At 37.5% G+C, this 18,983-nt stretch overlaps 1 pseudogene; it reads right to left on the bottom strand.

Moving 5' to 3' along the window:
- Positions 1-10,012: 10,012 nt before the first annotated feature.
- LOC118569842 lies at positions 10,013-18,399 on the bottom strand (annotated as a pseudogene).
- Positions 18,400-18,983: the final 584 nt, after the last annotated feature.

Raw genomic sequence — 18,983 nt, 5'->3', positions numbered from 1 at the left:
AGTGAATGACCACCCAGTGCCAGAGTGGCTCATGGCTGATTCTGCCCTCTGCAGGTCAAGAGGTCTGGGGTGGAGTTGTGGCTGTCCTCTGTGCACAAGAATATTTCTTTAGAAAAACTTTTGCTATAGTTACAATTTTTCTGTAAAATTTTTTTAAAACATTTGATTGTAATTACAAGCAAACTTCTTTCCTTATCAATCCCCCCTCACTCAACTGCCTGAGCATAGTAATTTTTGAAAACTTGACAACTAGATAAGATTTTTTAAAAAATTAATTAAAAATTATCTTTAGCGTACTGCTGTGGATATCGCTCTGTGTAAATAAAATGCTGATTGGTCAGTAGCCAGGCACGAAGTCTAGGCAGGACAAGAGAGAAGAGAATGCTGGGAAGTGGAAGGCTGAGGGGAGAGATGCTGCCAGCCACCACCATGAAAAACAAGATGTAAGGTAATGGTAAACCACAAGCCACGTGGCAAAGTATAGATTAATAGAAATGGGCTAAATATAAGAGTAAGAGCTAGACGATGGTAGGCCTGAGCTAATGGCCAAGCAGTTTAAATAATATGTGTCTATTTATTTTATAAGTGGGTTGTTGGACTAACAGGGCTTGGTGGGGGCTGGAGAGAAGGTCTCCAACTACAGCATACAAAACAATATATTTTGTTATGGCATTTTCATGAACATGTCGTATTTTGCTCATGTTCACCTCCCTAGCCCCCTCCTTGTCTGTCTGAGTTCTCCTCCCAATGGTCCTCTCTCTCCTTTGCAATGGTCTTCCCTTTGTGGGATGAAGACGGAATTGCCTGTAAAGTTTTGTTGGTAGGTTCTTCAAACCTGAAGCCTTATAAAGTTGATTCATTTTTTTTTTTTTTGGTCTGGTAGGTAGCAATGATATTTGATTTATTGATACTTAAGTGTACGGTTTTATATCAATCTAAGTCTGCCCAGTGTACAGGCATACAAATATTAATCAAATATCATGACAAACAAATATAAAATAGATTTGGGCTGGAATTGACCGGCTTGAGCTTTTTTCTTTCTTTTTAAAAATCTTTTATTGATTTACCTACTTATTTATTTATTTATTTATTTATTTATTTATTTATTATGTATACAGTGTTCTGTCTGCATGGCACCAGATCTCATTGTAGATGGTTGTGAGCCACCATGCGGTTGCTGGGAACTGAACTCAGGACCTCTGGAAGAACAGCCAGTGCTCTTAACCTCTGAGCCATCTCTCCAGCCTGCAGCTTAAGCTTCTTAATGTAAAAGTTCTCCATTATGAAGATATTAATTTCCATCTTCCCTTGTTCTCAACAAAATCATTTTAGAGTGTCCAGCCAACATTGTATGTGTGTATATATACATATGTTTACATATATGTGTGTGTCTCTGTGTGTATGTGTGTGTATATTCATGCGCACATATGTACAAGTCCAGTATACCTTCAGAGGAGATGACTTAAACCACAAATGTGAAAATTCTTTGTTGAGGCTTGAGGTATGATTTTACTTTAAGATGTGGTTATATTTTTCTGGCTCTTGATGTTAAGTCTCAAGATTCCTATTGCTGTGATAAAACACTATTAATAAAATCAACTTGGGGTGGAAAGTTTATTTCATCTTACACTTCCAGGTAACAGTGTAGGCAGATCTTTCTTTCCTACAGTCCCCAGTTCCCAAATAACTGACATGGAGACTTAATATGAATTATAAATGTTTGGCCAATAGCTCAGGCTTATTATTAGCTAACTTTTACATTTAAAATAACCCATATTTCTTATATATGCTTTGCAACATGGCTTCATACCTTTTCTCAGTGTGGCATTTCCATTTTGCTTTTCTCTGTGTCTGCTTGCAACTCCACTGACTCCACCCTTCTTTCTCCCAGCATTCTTAGTTTGGCTGTGACAGTGTACAGAATGATTATTCTACAGCATAACAGTCTACTACCAAGGAAACTCAGGTCTAGTACTCGAGCAGGGCAGGATCTTGGAAGAAGGAACTAAATCAGAGACCACAGAGGAGTGCAGCTTACTGACTTAAGTAGATGGATTTTTGTCTGGATTACCAGCTCACAAGTAACAACACTGATAATGATTATTAATTATGAAAGCTTGGCCTTAGCTTAGACTTGTTTTTTAATTAGCCTTTATAACTTAAATTAATACATTTCTATTAATCTATGTTTTGTCACATACCACTCATCTTACTTCTTCTGTCTTCCTGTGTGCCTAGATATCTCTTCATACTTCCTCTCTCTGCCCAGAAGTCCCACCTACACCTCCTGCCAAGATATTTGCTGTTCACCTCTTTATTAAATCATTCACAGCCATATATCTTCACACAGTGTACAAATATCCCACAACAGACTTGCTCTCCACAGCCTGCTGCTCAGCCTATTGTCTTATAACACTGAGGACACTAGCCTAGAGCTGGTACCACCCCCAGTGAGCTGGAGCCCCCACATCAATCATCAGAAAATGTACTGCTAACTTGGCAAAAAAAAAAAAAATCTTATATGCATGTTCTCAACTGAGAGTCTTTCTTTTCCAAAGACTCTAGGTTGTGTCAAGTTGGCATAAATGTAACCAACACAGCCATTCATCATTACTTGGTCAATAAAACAGAGGAAAATAGGTCATATTTTGGAGATTTAATGTGTTTTAATTAAATTTCATGCCTAATAATGAAGCAAGTACTTTAATAACACTTATTATGTACTTTGTATGTATAAATCTACTATATCAACTAAGTAAATGATTACTCTTCAATAAACTGTGAAATTAAATGAGATTGAAAAAATAATTAAAATCTATTTTTTTCACAGAAACCTAATTTAGCAGGTTTCACACAACAATGTTTTACGTTATGAATTGATTAACATCAGATCCCCCAAAGGTTTCTATTTTTGTAGATTAATCAGGAAGAAAATATTTTCATTTCACAGTGTTTTCACAGCCTGGAACATTTCCCCTCTGTGTTCTTCAGATCAGTTTGAACTTTATCAGTGACATATGTCGACCTGCTTAAAGGCCATGGTGCAAGGATCAGCTGGAGAAGCTGTTAACTTTAATGAACCCCTTTTCTGATTTACACCCCAATGCTTTTCATGTCAACTTTCCACCTTGCAATTTTCTTTACCTGGGGGAGGTGAGGGGTAAGATTCAGTGTTCTGTCTTAGTGCTTATCTATCTTATTGAGATCTCTAGATTTCCTTGAGAATGAAGACTTTGTAGGTTTTGCCAGATAACATGAGTGTAAGAATTCTTAAAGAATGTCTTTTATGACTGAACTATACACCAGCCCCCAGTAAGGTCTTGGAGTTGGCACAAATAGAAGAGAAAAATCTCTGTTAGGGCAGCGTGGACTTCAGATTAAGTGGGTAGATCTGTCATATATTTGTGATTGTTAGGCAACTAGTTAAACTGATTTGCTATGCTCAGGAAGTGGAGTAGAATATGGTGTGATCCAATACAAGACTAGAGAACATTGCTTAGTAAATGCCTCTCATTAAAGGTTATTAGATAGTAAAAGGCTTTAATTTTTTTCATCCCTTTTTTTTCCTGCTCTGTCTTTTTTTAGTCCCTGTACAGTTGCCCTTATATCCTCCTCTGCTTCCTGTGTAGCTTTTCCAAAGGAAAGATTTCCCCAAAGACAACTCTTCTCCTGCAGCTTTATTTGACCAAGTCTTCTTTTATTCAGCATACTCTTCTTGCTCTCATCATTTCCTACAAGTATGATGTAAACTCAACCTTACTTTTAAAACAATTTCTAGATAATTTAACACAGCTCCTGGTTTGTTCCTAGTCAAGTGGTTATGTCCATGGTAAACTTGTGTTTGACAATTTGGTGTGCCCATAGGACTCAACATATAGAGTAACACTGCCATGAGTATATTTCATGAGATCAAACTACAGTTTTGGCAATAGTTTAAAAACCTCAGTGCAGATCCAGTAAGTAGACAAATAAAATCAAGGAACCAAGAGTCTAGTCCTGTGTTGTGTTTCCCTCCACCATATCTCTGGAAACATAATTACATATAATAGTTTTTATATGTAGCTTCATAGTCTGTGAACAGAGTTGGTCTCTTAGTGAAAGAAATCTGTTAAATGGGTAGTGCTTTGAATGTTGCCTTGGCAGTTTACTTATAGTGGGAAGAGAGAAAAAGAGAAGAATCCCTCATTATTCTAAAAGGGGTACTAAAATTAAAATATTGGTCAAAGTTTTCAATACACTGTGGTATTTAGACTTTTAGTTACTGTTATGAATATCTAAGAGAACAGCTAAAAATAGGGATTTATTTTGGTGCATGGATTCAGAGATTTTGGTTCACAGTCACTAAACCCTATCTATCACTGGGGACCTGTGGTGAGGCAGAACGTATTTGTTGTAAGTACAGTAGAGTTACTCCATGGAGGTCAGGATGAGGGACAGTTTATATGTATCAAAGACACATCCCCCAAGAATTACTTCTTTCAATCAGGCCTCACTTTCTACAGTTTCTACAATGTAGTCAATTAGGTTCTGAATCTGCCAATGGATTCATGCATTCTATAGAACTCGTGGTTAATCCCCATCACCCCATAACTTTCAAATAGCTGTCTTCTGAGTATTACCACCTTGAAAAGCAGTTTTTCAATAACTGCCCTTTGTGGAGCTCTTTATGTCTAAACCAGAACAGCTATGCAAAGAGTAAGTTTATAAAATTGGTGACCAAGATGTCTGGGTGAGAGATAGCAAAAGGGTGCTGGTGTGTGTGTGATGTGTGTGACAAGATGTGTGTGATGGCCAAGATGTCTAGATGAGAGGTAGATGATAAGGATGCAGCATGTACATTGAGACCTGTATTCTAAATGAATTCTCTGTGGGAAGCTTGCCCTCCTGGGAGAAGGGTCTCAGACTCTCCTTCAAATTTCCATGCTCATTTCTTAGTCGCTGGGTACAGGGCTGTAGTTAGATCATAACCTTTTATTCTTCTTGGGATTTCTACCAAAGAGAGTGGCTCTCTATCACCAGGGGAGTGTTCTATCATCAGTAGAGTGCATATATCCATCTGCTAAAAAATGTAGATGTGACTTCTGCTTCTCATTTTAAAAATCTTGGCACAACTCCTAATACAAAAGTCCTTGTGGAGTCAGTTGAGACTTCTCTTTATTTGTAGTTGCTTTTTTTTCCTTTACAGTTACCAAAACAATGATTTCCTGGATGAAAATAACTTAAATACTTAAGGATTTTATTGTTTTATTTATTCTCATTATTTCACAACAAACTAATAAAATAAATGCATTTAATAATTTGATTTATTATGGATATATGGGACTCAATCTTGAGTAAGCCTGATATGGTAGTTCAGTAGAGACTTGCTTAACCATGGATAAACAGATTTTTTTGTTTGTTTTTTTGGGACAGGGTTTCTCTGTGTAAAAGTCTTGGCTGTCCTAGAACTTACGTTGTAGACCAGGCTGGCCTGGAACTCACTGAGATATGCCTGCCTCTGCCTCCCAAGTGCTAGGATTTAAAAGTGTGTACCACCACTACCTGGCCAGACTTTTAAAACTGAGGTTTCACATAGTTTTAAACAGAATAGCCCCATATGGGAAACTTTAGAAATGCTACTTAAAATTATGGAAAATGTAATAGGAAATATTTGTCTCAGTTGACTGATAGCAATGCATCCATTTGTTGGGAAAGTTGAGCCATTTGCCTTTTCACAGTTATTTACAACAAGCAAGTTCTCAGAATGTCTCAGAGGCATTTAGATCATTAAGCTTAAGACAGAATGTTTCAGAGCTTCTGGGGTTAGGTGGTTGTCACATGTGATTGAAAAATGATGCACAGCACACCAAAAATAAACAAAACACTCACCATAGTCCAAAAAGAGGCATAAAGAGGAAGGAAGAATCAAGGAGTAGAGAAAACTTAGTATCACAAAGTATTTAAAAATTTTAACCCCCAGGAGAAGAAATCTTAAGTCTCATTGACCTAAATCATGACATGCAGCATTACTACAGTTGCATGGTAGGCTGAATTTTTTAAAAAAGGTTTTTATATTTTTAATTATGTGTATATGTGTGGAGATCCATGTGGAAATGTGCACATGTGAGTGCAGGCACCTGTGGAGTTCAGAATATGATGTGGGGTGCTGGAATTACAGATGTTTCTGAGGCACCATACATGGCTGCTGGGTACTGGACTCCAGTCTTAGGCAAGAATAGTATGAATTCTTGACCACGGAGCCATCTCTCCATCCCTTGGTTTTACTTTTCTTGATGTTACACTGCACATATACATATAGAGACTATGAAAATGAATGGAAAGGATGGATATCAGGTAGACATTGGTGAATATAACAGAATAGATCTCCATTTCAAAGGATGTCACTGATGTTTTGCTGTTCTTATTCAAACTATGATAATTACTACTGGAGTTTTAGAACTTCCGTCATTGTGCACTTAGACATTCAAATTTCAGTTCTATGTTTTCCTAAAGCAAGTCTTTGTATACAAAATGGAATTAGAGTGTGTAATTATTTCTTTGATAACCTGTTTTTTGAACAGCCATCTCCAGTGGAGTATTGTCAAAGTTTATTATTAACAATACTGCTAAGTCACAGCACCCAGAAAATGAATACAGTATCACATGATTTCTGATTAACCTTGAAAACTCACCTTTTAGATCAATGGAATTGCTCCTTAGCCTAGGAAAACCATCTTTTTTTTGTATAAAAGACTGTTATATGGCTAGTTTGAAAAAGTAGAATGTTTACTTTTTCTTTCATCTGATGCATCTCAGGTTAGTGAGAATAATTTTAAATCTTCTGGAGTTCCATCATGAAAGAGATAATTCTGGCTTCATTAGCAGTAGAATCCCTTGCTGTTTTTATGACTCAGTCCCTTGCTGATACTTTTTTCTTTCTGGCATGTTTTCCTACAGGAACATTCTGCACAGGACAATCTTCCCAGATTGCTAACTTTTATTTTGAAGGGATCCTTAGGGAAGGAGATAATTTGAAAAGAATTTCAGTATCTACTTAGTGCCACTGAAAGATGAAATGGAAGCTCAGCCATCTTCAATTAAAAGACACAAGTGCTATTGATTTCTGATTTAACAAAGGAACAAATTGAGAAGCAAAATGTTGCAACTGCAAAATCTAGTGTTAACATTGATTTACTATGAATTAAGTAGTAAAGTTTTATGTGTTATGATGGACATTTTAGATGAGATTACTTCAATATTGTTAAGGTTTCATTTTAATGTAAATTATTAGATTTTTTGCTGTTATTAAGTAGTAATTACAAATGCAGATGAAATGTATTATTTCAAAACATTAAGATAGAAATAAAGAGACATCTTAGATAAATTTTGGTTAATTCTTTGCTTATGAACAATCTGAATTTATCTTTTATTTTTACTACTCATTTTTTTTATACTGAATGGCAATGTATTAAACTGAGGGGAGAGACTGACATTGGGGATGGAATTATCTACAATGAAGGTTTCTAAAAATAGAATAACAGATAATCAAATTTTATAAGGAATTTAAAATTAACTTGGGGAATTAGTAAATTAACTACTTTCTCCCTCAACCTCTTTTTAGTTACTTTATTGTCTATTAGTTGTTTTAGTTGAGGCCATTAAAGTAATTGTGAATTAAAACTTTTTATTGGCAGTTAAGTCTTTGTCTTTCAATGGGGAACAAGTGTTAATTAGGATGGGAGGAGTGCCCTGTCGTTAGTATTGCTTATCTTGTTGCTAACATTTGTGACTGCTTTTTCATCTTTTAGTTGGTATTAACTCATTTATGTCGAGTCAGGATTTCACAATACATCTGAGACTATCAACAAGCTAGTAATTCTTGTGCTCAGTCTCAAGCTAATGACCCTGGTGCCTTACTGTCCAGTGCACTGATATTACAGACACAACCCCTCATGACTAGCTCTCACCTGTCATTCTTTGAAGATAAATGTATGTCCCTGGGAAGAAACTTGCCAATGATAAATGACACTGGATGGACGATACAGTGACTTTGTGGGTGATGAAATTCTGAGTTGAGTCCTCAGCTTTCTCCTTTGGTCCATACTGGAGTGTGGAGCCCTGTCTCCAGCAGTAACAGGCTGCTTTGCACACCATTGCTGAGTTCCCATCCGGTCCAGTTTTATTTTCCCACTCTTCTCCTGTTGCTTTCCAATTCACAAATAAATCACTTGTCTTCATATTCAAATCTGATGCATAAGGCCTTCATTTAAAGAATACTGTGCAATCTCTCATCTGGTACCTGGCTTACTTTTTTATTAAGCACAACATGAAACTGAGATGAAATACTGTTACAAGTCAAGTAGATAATTATGCTATGAAGTTTACATTTTACATTCATTTTAAGGAAAACTATTGCATATTAAATCTTCTTGGTGTCTTGGGCTGACTTCAATTATATATATATATATATATATATATATATATATATATATATATATATATATATAAAACATTTTATTATTCTTTTAAGTTATTTCTTTTCTTTTTTGAGGCTATAATATAATTACATCATTTCACCCTTCCCTTTCCTCTTTCCAAACCCTCCTCTATAACTCTCATTGCTTTCTTTCAAATTTGGGGTCTCTTTTTATTAATTGTTATTACATAAATATATGTATATACTTATACACTTCTTTTTTCATATTAAGAAACTGAGTTTTATTTAGCATTCTATGAGACACTAATGAGAATAAAAGAAATTAAAAATCAATCCCACATTGAATTTTAAAGAACTTTAAGACAGTAAAAGCACACAGCTTGTAACCAATACCAGAAATATGAAACGACACATTTCCAATACAAAGAATATACTGTGGGTGCTTCCTATCACAAGGAGATAGTCTGAATAGCTGCAATCTTTCCAATCTGAAGACTCCAACCTATACTGTTCTGCTGTTTTCTCCAACGCCAGCATAGAACTCTAAGCAAGACAACATACTGAAAGTTGTCTTGGACAAGGGAGGCTCTGAACAAGCGTGATGCTGGCCCTGAGAAACAAGTAAACTGGCCTAGTATTCAAACAACATAATTCTACCAATGTGTGAGAGCCACACAATCAAGGAAGCAATTATATTTAAGCTATAATTTTATGACTACACAGAAAAATCACAGTTCTTCAGACAATAAATTCATATTATACCATTAAGCATTTTAAAGCAATCTGTACCTTTTGGTAAAGAGGCCAAAATTATAATTAGGATTTTTAGAAATAAAAAATGAGATGCATTTGAAGTTCATAAAATGTATCAATGACCAAACTAATAACATACTCCCAACATACTCCCAAATTAGTTCTGTCTAGACTATCAGGGATAAATAAATCAAACAAACCCCCAAACTAGAACATACAATGAAACATTTTAAAAACTGCAGACATTACAGAAGGAAAAATGTTTTAGGCATGTAGTATTTCCTTACAAAAGCCTTTAATGAAAAGATACTACATCAGCAAAGTAAGAAACAGGAGGGGAAAAAAGATTGATACATCAGAAGAGTTTAATATCATAATTATTCTATTGTTTCTAAAGCCTTCCACAAAGGGGTAATACAATTCTTTAGTTAATTGCAAACACATTTTTTTTTTAAAGTCAGCCATAATGTTGAAGCTATAATACATTTTTTAATCATTGGCATTATACAGTAAAGCACAAAGAACTTTTAAAATACAACAGGGTAATATTTCATTGGACAGTATACATAACGGGTTTTTTCTGTTTCCATATATCCAATGATTGTATTCATAGGCTAGTTTCTAAATAAATGTAAATTTAAAAACTGGCAAAAACCATGATTTGCTCAAGAACACTATTGTTTACATAGCACATAGACTGTCTTACAGCAGATACTAGCTTGTCAAGCTTCAGGTGGCAAAAGGCTAAGCTGTTGCAATTGCCCAGCTGGTTGTTCCTCACTCTGGAGATTCTGGGGCATGTGCCATTCAGAGACCGCCCTGCTGCCACCAGTTAGGTCTCTTCTCTCTGGTGGATCCACTAAGACAGAGCCTTCGAGTCCTTAAGATGCAAGGCCTAGCAAAAAGCCTCCTACACAGCCACTGGATACCACAATGTTCTGCTTGATAAATTCTGTTGCTTTCTCAATTACTTGGGTGCTGCTTTGTTGGCTCATTTCTTAATCTGTCTTTTTGCTTTGTTTACATCTTTTCAACTCTCTTCCAGTCGATCTGCACATAGCCACTGTGACTGGCAACCTGCATGAGAAGAGAGCCACCGCCTTCTGCAGTTGCTGCAAGTTTTCCAACCTTCTGGAATAAAAATCCTGCACACCAGCCAGTCACGCCACCCATTACAATTATCTGGGTAGCTACAGAGTATTTTTCTATCATAGGTCCTGAACTGTGGCCAAATACTCAATTCCATCAGTGGTGTCTTCTTGCATATTCAGTTAAATCCAACACTTCATAAGACTCATCATCCCTTTCATAGTCTTGGGGAGGGGGGTTCCAGGACGCCGTGATACCTCTGGCGGCCTACTTATACACTTCTACAAAAAAAAAAAAAAAAAATACAACCAGCTAAGTTGGTGTATTGTTACTTATATGTATGTTTTTAGGGTTGGCCATTTTTATTCATTGAGAATTTCATACAATGCAATTTGAAAAGGATCCACTCTACTCCTACAATGTATTTTGAAAGGGTGACTGTAGCAAGAATCTAAAAGTTCTTATTAATAAAAACAAACCTGAAGCCAGGTATTGGTGTGAATATTGGAAGATCAGAGGAGCAGAACAAGCCACCTTACTTTGCCAGTTCCTCAGCTGATCCTGTTTCCTCAGATGGGAAGCCTCTGAGTCCTCATCCAGAATGAATCTCAGCTGAACTGCTGCTCAAAAGCCTGAATGCTTAACCAGCCAAATGATTCTAGTTCCTGGTCCTCACACCTTATATATCTTTCTGCTTTCTGCCATCAGTCTCTGGGATTAAAGACTCACTTCTTGGGATTAAAGGCGTGTGTCACCATGCCTGGCTGTTTCCAATGTGGCCTTGAACTCACAGAGATCCAGAGGGATTTCTGCCTCTGGAATGCTAGGATTAAAGGCGTGTGCTACCACTGCCTATCCTCTATGTTTAATATTGTGGCTGTTCTGTACTCTGACCCCAGGTAAGTTTATTAATGTGCACAACATTTTGGGGAACACAATACTACCACAGGGTACACTCCACTCCTGAAAAAAAATTAACATGTATTCTCAAACTGTGCCACAACTTTTGAAAAGGCAGCTATAAAACCTATGATGGTGACTGTCAGCATTGAGAACCACTGTTCCATGTCATACATCATCTCACTAAGGCTGGTGGGTGCTGCTTTCGAACCTCCTCTTATGAGATATCCCTGACTGACCGCCATGTTTCTTTCCCAGCACAGCTTTTAAGGAAGATGTAAATGCCCTTGTCTTGTATTCACAGAAAGACACAACATCTCAAAGGCAACAATTGCACTCCCCTAGCTTGTACTTGAACATGGATAACAGTTACTCTAAGGACTGTCTCTGAGACACGTCTCCCTTTTTATAGCAACAAGCCTTTGGAATAACATTTTCTCAAAAGTAGTAGTATAGCATTCTGGAATACAGCTTGACAAACATCATCTGTGTTTTAGAAGTTCCTTTTATTAACAGTGCTCTGTGCTCAGCAAGGGTTATACTGTTGTCAAAACTGGTCTCTACATATAAAGCATCTTTAAGTAAATTTTGTTCTCACTCAGCTAAAGGCCACAGCTCTCTTGCTTATGTCCTTATGAGAAAATAATTTGAACACACACACACACACACACACACACACACAGACACACCACACACACACAGACACACCACACACACACACACACACACACACACACACACATGCGCGTGCACACACACACACAGATTTCACAATTAGAATAAAGGGGGCAGCTTTACCTTACCTGGAAACCCTCCCCTTTGTTGAGGATAGCAGCAATCATCACTGGACGTTGTAATGATATTTTAGTACCTTTTTATTTTCCTCCCTTCCACTATAGCTACATGGTTATCTGCTTTCTCAACCACACTGGCCTCTATAGTAAGATCTGTCTGAAAGATGATGTTGTTGGTTGAGGACCCAGTGCTGCTTGCAATCTTGGAATAACTTTTCCTTTCCACTTTATGTCTAATCTTGGTTAAGCTTGACCATCAGTGAACTAAAAAATATCATCCTTAGCAGCATGACCAAATAAAAGTGTTTATGCTTCTACACTGCCCAAAGAGTATTTCAAGCCTTCATTCTAGACTCTTCAATTTCTTACTGTAGAAAAACTGCTTTCATATCCCTAGTTGTGAATACTTTTGTCTATGTGTGGCCTTGGGATTGTTTGAATCCGTTGCTTTTTCAATGAAAAAATATCTACATTTGTAGATTCACAGAGGTGGCTTCTTTTATGAATTCAAGTGATTCATCATGACCATCTCTGAGAATTTTGCAGTACTTCTGGCAGCCCAACTGGACTCTGAGGCTCAGCTGGTGTCACTTACTAGCAGGCTAATTCTGCTATAGCATCTAGTAGGGAACTGGTTTTGTCTTTGCCTTGCTGCAGTCACCATAATCTTATTATATCAAGAAAAAATGTAAAGTATCTGCAGACACACTGTGAGTGGAGGCATACCCCTACTTCAAATCTTTTTGGGAAATAGACTGAAGATAACAATCCCCCTAGATCAGTCTGCTCCATCCCTATAATATCTGCTCAGCAGACAAAAGAGTACTTAAGTAAATGCCTATAAAGAAGCAAAACACATCAGAAAAACAACCCTTCACTTATTGTCTCTACTTGCTATTTTATCTTATCTAAGATTCCAAATTTTCTATAAAGAGAACCACACCTATGAACTAAGGTCATGGGCTCTGTATTTATTTAGGAGATATAGGCATTCAAACTCTCCTGTGTATCACTCAGTATTCTCCCATGTAAACCGGGTAATCAGGACAAGAGCTTTCCATCACAAGGTGGAACATTTTACCAAGCTCTGCTCAGTGCCTATCTATTGCTTTCTCTCCTAACTTAATATTTCCATATTCCTTTTTGTTTGTTTACATCATAGCCTTATGTTTTCTTCTGTCTTTTGGCTATGAAGTGATATCTACCACCTTAGTAGAGTTTCTCTCTGGTCTGCACATTAAAGTTATTTGACAACTGATTTTGGAGGATCTTGGAGCTCATCTGTAGCTATGCTGTGGGACACTAAACCCAGAAGCTGCACAGAAGTGACTTGATGGTGGCAGAGGAAGGGTAAATCGATAGCAACAAAATGTTTGGGAAGTAAACCACAGAGAATACGTCTAGACATTTCAACATTTAGAAACACACTTTTCTGCATCCAATTCCTTGTTGTTTAATTAGCTACAGTGTTTTCAGTTACAATTAATACCACGGCCTTGGTACCACATTGTGTTTTCTTTGTTGTGACAAAAACAGCAATAATTCAACCATTACAACTTAAGAAAAGAAAGATTTATTTTGACTAATGGTTTCAGAGTGTTTCTGGGTTATTATGGTGAGGAAAGACATAACAAGGAATGCTGTGGATATCTCTCTGTGTAAATAAAGTTCTGATTGGCCAGTGGCCAGGCAGGAAGTATAGGCAGGACAAGAGAGAAGAGAATTCTGGGAAGTAGAAGGCTGAGGAGACACCGCCAGCCGCCGCCATGAAAAGCAACATGTAAAGACACTGGTAAGCAACAAGCCATGTGGCAAAGTATAGACTAACAGAAATGGGTTAATTTAAGATAGAAGAAGCAGATAACAAGAAGCCTGCCATGGCCATACAGTTTCTAAACAATGTAAGTTTCTGTGTGCTTTCTTGGTTGGGTCTGAGCAACCGTGGGACTGGTGGGTAAGAGAGATTTGTCCTGACTGGGCCAGGCAGGAAAACTCTAACTACACTCAAGTCATGGCAGCAGCAACATGTGACAAAGGCTACTCATATCAGTGTGGACCAGGAAGAGGGTCTGAGCAGAATTTTCAAGGCCAGCCATTGAACAGGCCTTAATTGGAATAAGACAACTGACTGTTGGTTATTCCTATAATATTAGTGCCACTATTTCACTAATGGGAATATCTTACATGACCAGCCATTATTGTAGGTTACAGGTTTTACCCTTGATAGACTTTTGGGAACTTTGCTGCTCTTTCAGCCTGAATAACACCTCTGGCCTTATGAGAACTAGCCATCAGAGAAGAGGTTTTCAAGACAGTACCAGCTTAATTTCTCCAAGTCCTGTGACAGAATGTGTGGTGGCTGGTACTGTAACCATAGCCATCAGCCTGTAGCTGGAGAGGTCACAGACTCTAGACTAGAACCTAGTGCTGTCATTCTGCTAATTCGGCACAGCATTTAAATAAGTTCTAAATGCTCATCAATATACCATAGATTAGTACAGTTCTCACTCATTCACATTAAAATTTATTCTTTTTGCAGCAGATGGAGTTTATTGCAGGGAATGATTTGTCAAAGTGCAGTCAAAGTGACTCTGGAGTACCCATCCCCAAATGGGATATCTAAAACTAGATACACACTCAAGGCTTAGAGAAAATTGTGGTGGAGTGGGTAGAAATATTGTAAATGCTGGAGGAACAGGAGAGTTGCTATAGAACAATGTCTTATGGACATGACAGGGCTATTGAGTTGATGAACTATGAACAGTTATGGTTGCCTGCATAAGACCTGCATAAGATCACACCTGTCAACACGGCAGCAGGAATAGGGTAGGACTCAAGGTGCCAATACTAGTTGAGGAGTTAGAGACAATAAATGGTTGCTGAGTGAGGCAGAGTCAGTTTCCTTCAGAGATAAGCTTCTTGATTATTTGCCCATGATCTGTAGTCAGCCCTACAGCCATATGCATGCAGTAAGCACTAAACAGACCCAGTAGGTATCACATACATTAGAAGAATTGGACAATAATTGAGAAGAGAATGATGGGTATGGGAGGAGCTGGAAAGAGGAGTGGATAATACATTGTACTCATGAATGAAATCTAACCTCCCCCCCAAAGAAAGGCTGGTCTTTCATGATCTACTTCTTCTTCTGTCAATAAGATCCCACATTTTAAAATTCCCCACAGTCTTCAAAGTCCCACACCTAGCTAGATTTTATGCATTCAAGTCATAAGTCATTAGGAGACATTTCAGATTCAAATCATAATATGTACCAAGGCCATTATGAGTAAAAGAATTCTACCTGGTAATTTGGAATTTATTAATTAAGGTATTTAGGTTTTAAGACAATAGGCACAAGCTACTAATACAGGATTACATGTTGTTAGTTGATGACTTCATTGAGATACTGAAAGCAGACATCATGATAGCCTTTATATAATAATGTTATACAAGGTCTATAAAGTGAGGTGGTTGTTATAAAGGCTCTTGGATAGAAATGTCAAAACTGAAGCTTCAAATTATAATCATTGTCCTATATCCAGGAATCTCTATTACGGCACTAAAAATAACTTCTGTAATAATAGGATTTATAAAAAAAAATAATCCTGAGTACAAAAATCTGATGGTTTTATTTCCTGAATTAAAATACAATGTTTAGAACATCAATGCATTTTTGCAGAAGTTAGTATTCATTATTTAGAGAATCATCTTAACACTGAAATACAGAATGGATTATTTTGGAAGCCTCAGGTAAATCTATTGCCACAAATTCTGAAATTTCATAGATTTTCTTTTACAGAAAATTCTATGTCTCTTGTCTGCCTGATGGTCCTGTGTATGTAGTCAGACATTATCCTGGACAGTCTCTAATTCTCACCTCAATTTCCTGCCATTTTTTTACTGTCTTTTCCAATATACAGTCAGAATGCACTACTGTGAGCAAGCTAAATCATAAATTCAAACCACAGAGGTTTACACTCTGGAGAGGTTGTGTTACAAAAAAGTTTGAGGATGCTTGCCAGTCAAAGAGAGAGGCAAGACATGGAATTATTAAGCTGTAGCTCCTAAAAGGGCTCGCTCAGAGCCTGAGCAGCCAAGGGAAGGGTTTTTTGTTTTTTTTTTTTTTTTAGTTAAAACAAGACTAAACAAGAGCTCATACTGAATAAAGCAGGGTATCTCAAACTAACTATACATATCTAAGGAATCTTTGTTGGAAGAGGTGGTCCAGAGATTTCCCTCCACTGAAATACCAAGAGCTACACTTACAGAGAGTCTAAATTCCATTGTCTTAGTTACTTTCTACTGCTGTGATAAAATACTATGACCAAGGTAACTTATGGAAGGAAGACCTTTGATTGCAGAGGGATAATAGTCTATGATGGCAGAGTAGACACAGGCAACAGCTGACAACTCACATCCAACCACACACAAGAAACAGAGAGTACTCTGAAAGCAGCCTGTGGCTTTTGAAATCTCAAGCCCTACTCCCAGTGACACACTTCCTCCATGAAGGCCATCCATACCGTCTAAACCTACCCAAACAGTGTCACCCATTATGTACCATTCAGATGCCCAACAATATGGGAAGCATCTCATCCAAACTATTACATGTGTCATCTTTATACTCTGTATTAAAGACCTTTGACAAAAATGTAACATCCACATTTCAAAACAAGAAAAAGACAGGAAATGTTATCAGTTAGAAAAAAACTGATTTTGATAAAAAAAAAACTCTCAATTTCTACAGACTAACAAAAGATAGTATGATAGAGCATGGCCTGAGGAATCAGGATGAATTGAGTTTATCCTTGTGTGGTGATATGAATGAAAATGGCTCCCATAGGGTCATACGTATTGAGTATATGGCCCTAAGTTGATGGAACTGTTTAGGGAGGATTAGGCAATGTGGATTTGTTGGAGGAGGTGTGCTGTTAGGAGTGGGCTTTGAGGTTTCAACAGCTCAAGCCTTTCTCAGTTAGCTCCTTCTCTCTTTACTTTATGCTTGTGAATCAGAATGTAAGTGCTTGGCTACAGGAACAGTGGCATGCCTGCCTGCTTGGCATGATGCTCCCCACTATGGTGGTCATGGACTCTAATGCCCTGGAACTGTGAGCCTTCAAATTAAATCCTTTCTTCTATAAGTTGCCTTGGTTATGGTGTCTTATCACAGCCATAAAAAAGTAACTAAGACACCCTGTTTTGCAGATAGTTAACCAGTCTTTCAACGTGTATAATTGAAAAAGATGTAAATCTACAAAATCCCTGTCATGATCATTTAAAGAAGTATAATCCCAGGAGACCCCAGTCACCACAATTGAATTAATTACCATCCCTGTTACAAAAATCTAAGATGGACCATCACCTCTGTAAGTGAAGAGTTGCATTATTGGCTAGTAGAATACCTTTGATACATATTTCTAGATCTGCCTCTTATCACCATAAAGACTTATAGCTATTTTCTAAAGTGATATTCAACAGGGAAAAGTGGTATACCAAGACCACTGTTTTCTTAACATTCTTTAAAATGTCAGTGAGAGCTACCAGTTACAATGGATAAATTAAGGTATATTAGCATAAATATAATGTTGGCCCATATTCACATCTCAGAAAGTGTCTGTAGTTATTTACCCAGCTCTTCAGTTAGTAACAGCAATAAATACATTTAGCAATGACAATCACCATATCACCACAATAACTAATGTGGCTCTTATGTTAAAAAAAGGCCATGTGAGAAATCCTGGAATTTCCTTTTTCTTTTTTTAAATTGAAAGTAGACTTTTTTGACTATAATTATTTTTTAATTACAAATAGATTTTTTTTTACCTACAATATATTCTTATCATAGTTTTTCCTTCCCAGAATCCTCCTAGATCTTCCCCATCTCCCTATCCACCCAAATCTATACCCTTTCTTCCTCTGTCTTTAGAAAACTAACAAAACAAAACAAACCAGAATAGGAAAAAACAAATAGAAAATAATACAAAAACAGCCAAAGAAAAATCATAAGAAACACGCACAGATGTAGAGACACATACATTCACACATAGAAATCCCACCAAAACACAAAATTGGAAAAAGACTTATAAGAAAAAAAAAAAAAAAGCCCAGACAGGTATACCATTATGAGAGAAAATAAAAAACAAAAACAAAGAAAAAGCCCCCCCCCCCAACTCCAAAAATACCATTGAGTGCATTTTGTGTTGCCCATATACTGCTGGGGACGAGGCTAACGCGTAAGTGTGTCTCCATCGGAGAAAACTGATTTCCTCTTTGTGCGTGATCATCAATTGGAATTGGAATGAGGCCTGCGTCTGCTTTCACTCTCAGCTCTGGGGCCCTCTCTGGCTTAGACCTGTACAGACCCGTGCATGCTGCCACAGTCTTTCTTAGTTCATATGTGCATCGGGCCTGTTGTGTTGAAGCCCTTGTTGCCTGGGTGCCATCCATCCACTCTGGCTCTTAGGGTCTTTTGGCCTCCTCTTCCACAGAGTTCCTTGAGCTTTGGGAAGGGCTTTGATGGACCTGTTTAGGACTGAACGTTCCAAAGTCTCATTCTCTGCACATTGTCCACATGTGGGTCTCTATCTGTTCCTATCTACTGTAGGAGTAAGCTTCTTTATGGTGGCTGAGCAAGAAAGACACTGATCTATGAGTATAGCAGGATGTCATTAGAAGTCATTTTATTGTTATGTTCCTTTTAGCCAAACAGCAGTATTTGATTTTTTTCTAAGTCCAGCATCTATTTAGTCTCAGATTTTTTTTTTACCACCCTAGCATGGGTTCCACCTCATGAATGGGCCTTAAGTTCAATCAGATAGTGGTTGCTTACTTACTCCCACAGTGTTTGTGCCACTATTACACCAGCACATTTTGCAGTCAGGTCACCATTGCAGATTGATGGGTTTGTAGCTGGGTTGGTGTTTACCCATCTCCTATGGTAGCATGCAGAGGACCTTTCAGTGTCATTAACACAAGTCACTAGGGGTGAAAACTCTAGGTAGGCATCAGCTCGACTTCTCTATATTCCATTA

The sequence above is a fragment of the Onychomys torridus genome, chromosome 18 (genome assembly GCF_903995425.1).
Source record: "Onychomys torridus chromosome 18, mOncTor1.1, whole genome shotgun sequence".
NCBI classification, from domain to species: Eukaryota; Metazoa; Chordata; class Mammalia; order Rodentia; family Cricetidae; genus Onychomys; species Onychomys torridus.
This window is presented reverse-complemented; position numbering and strand designations above follow the sequence as displayed.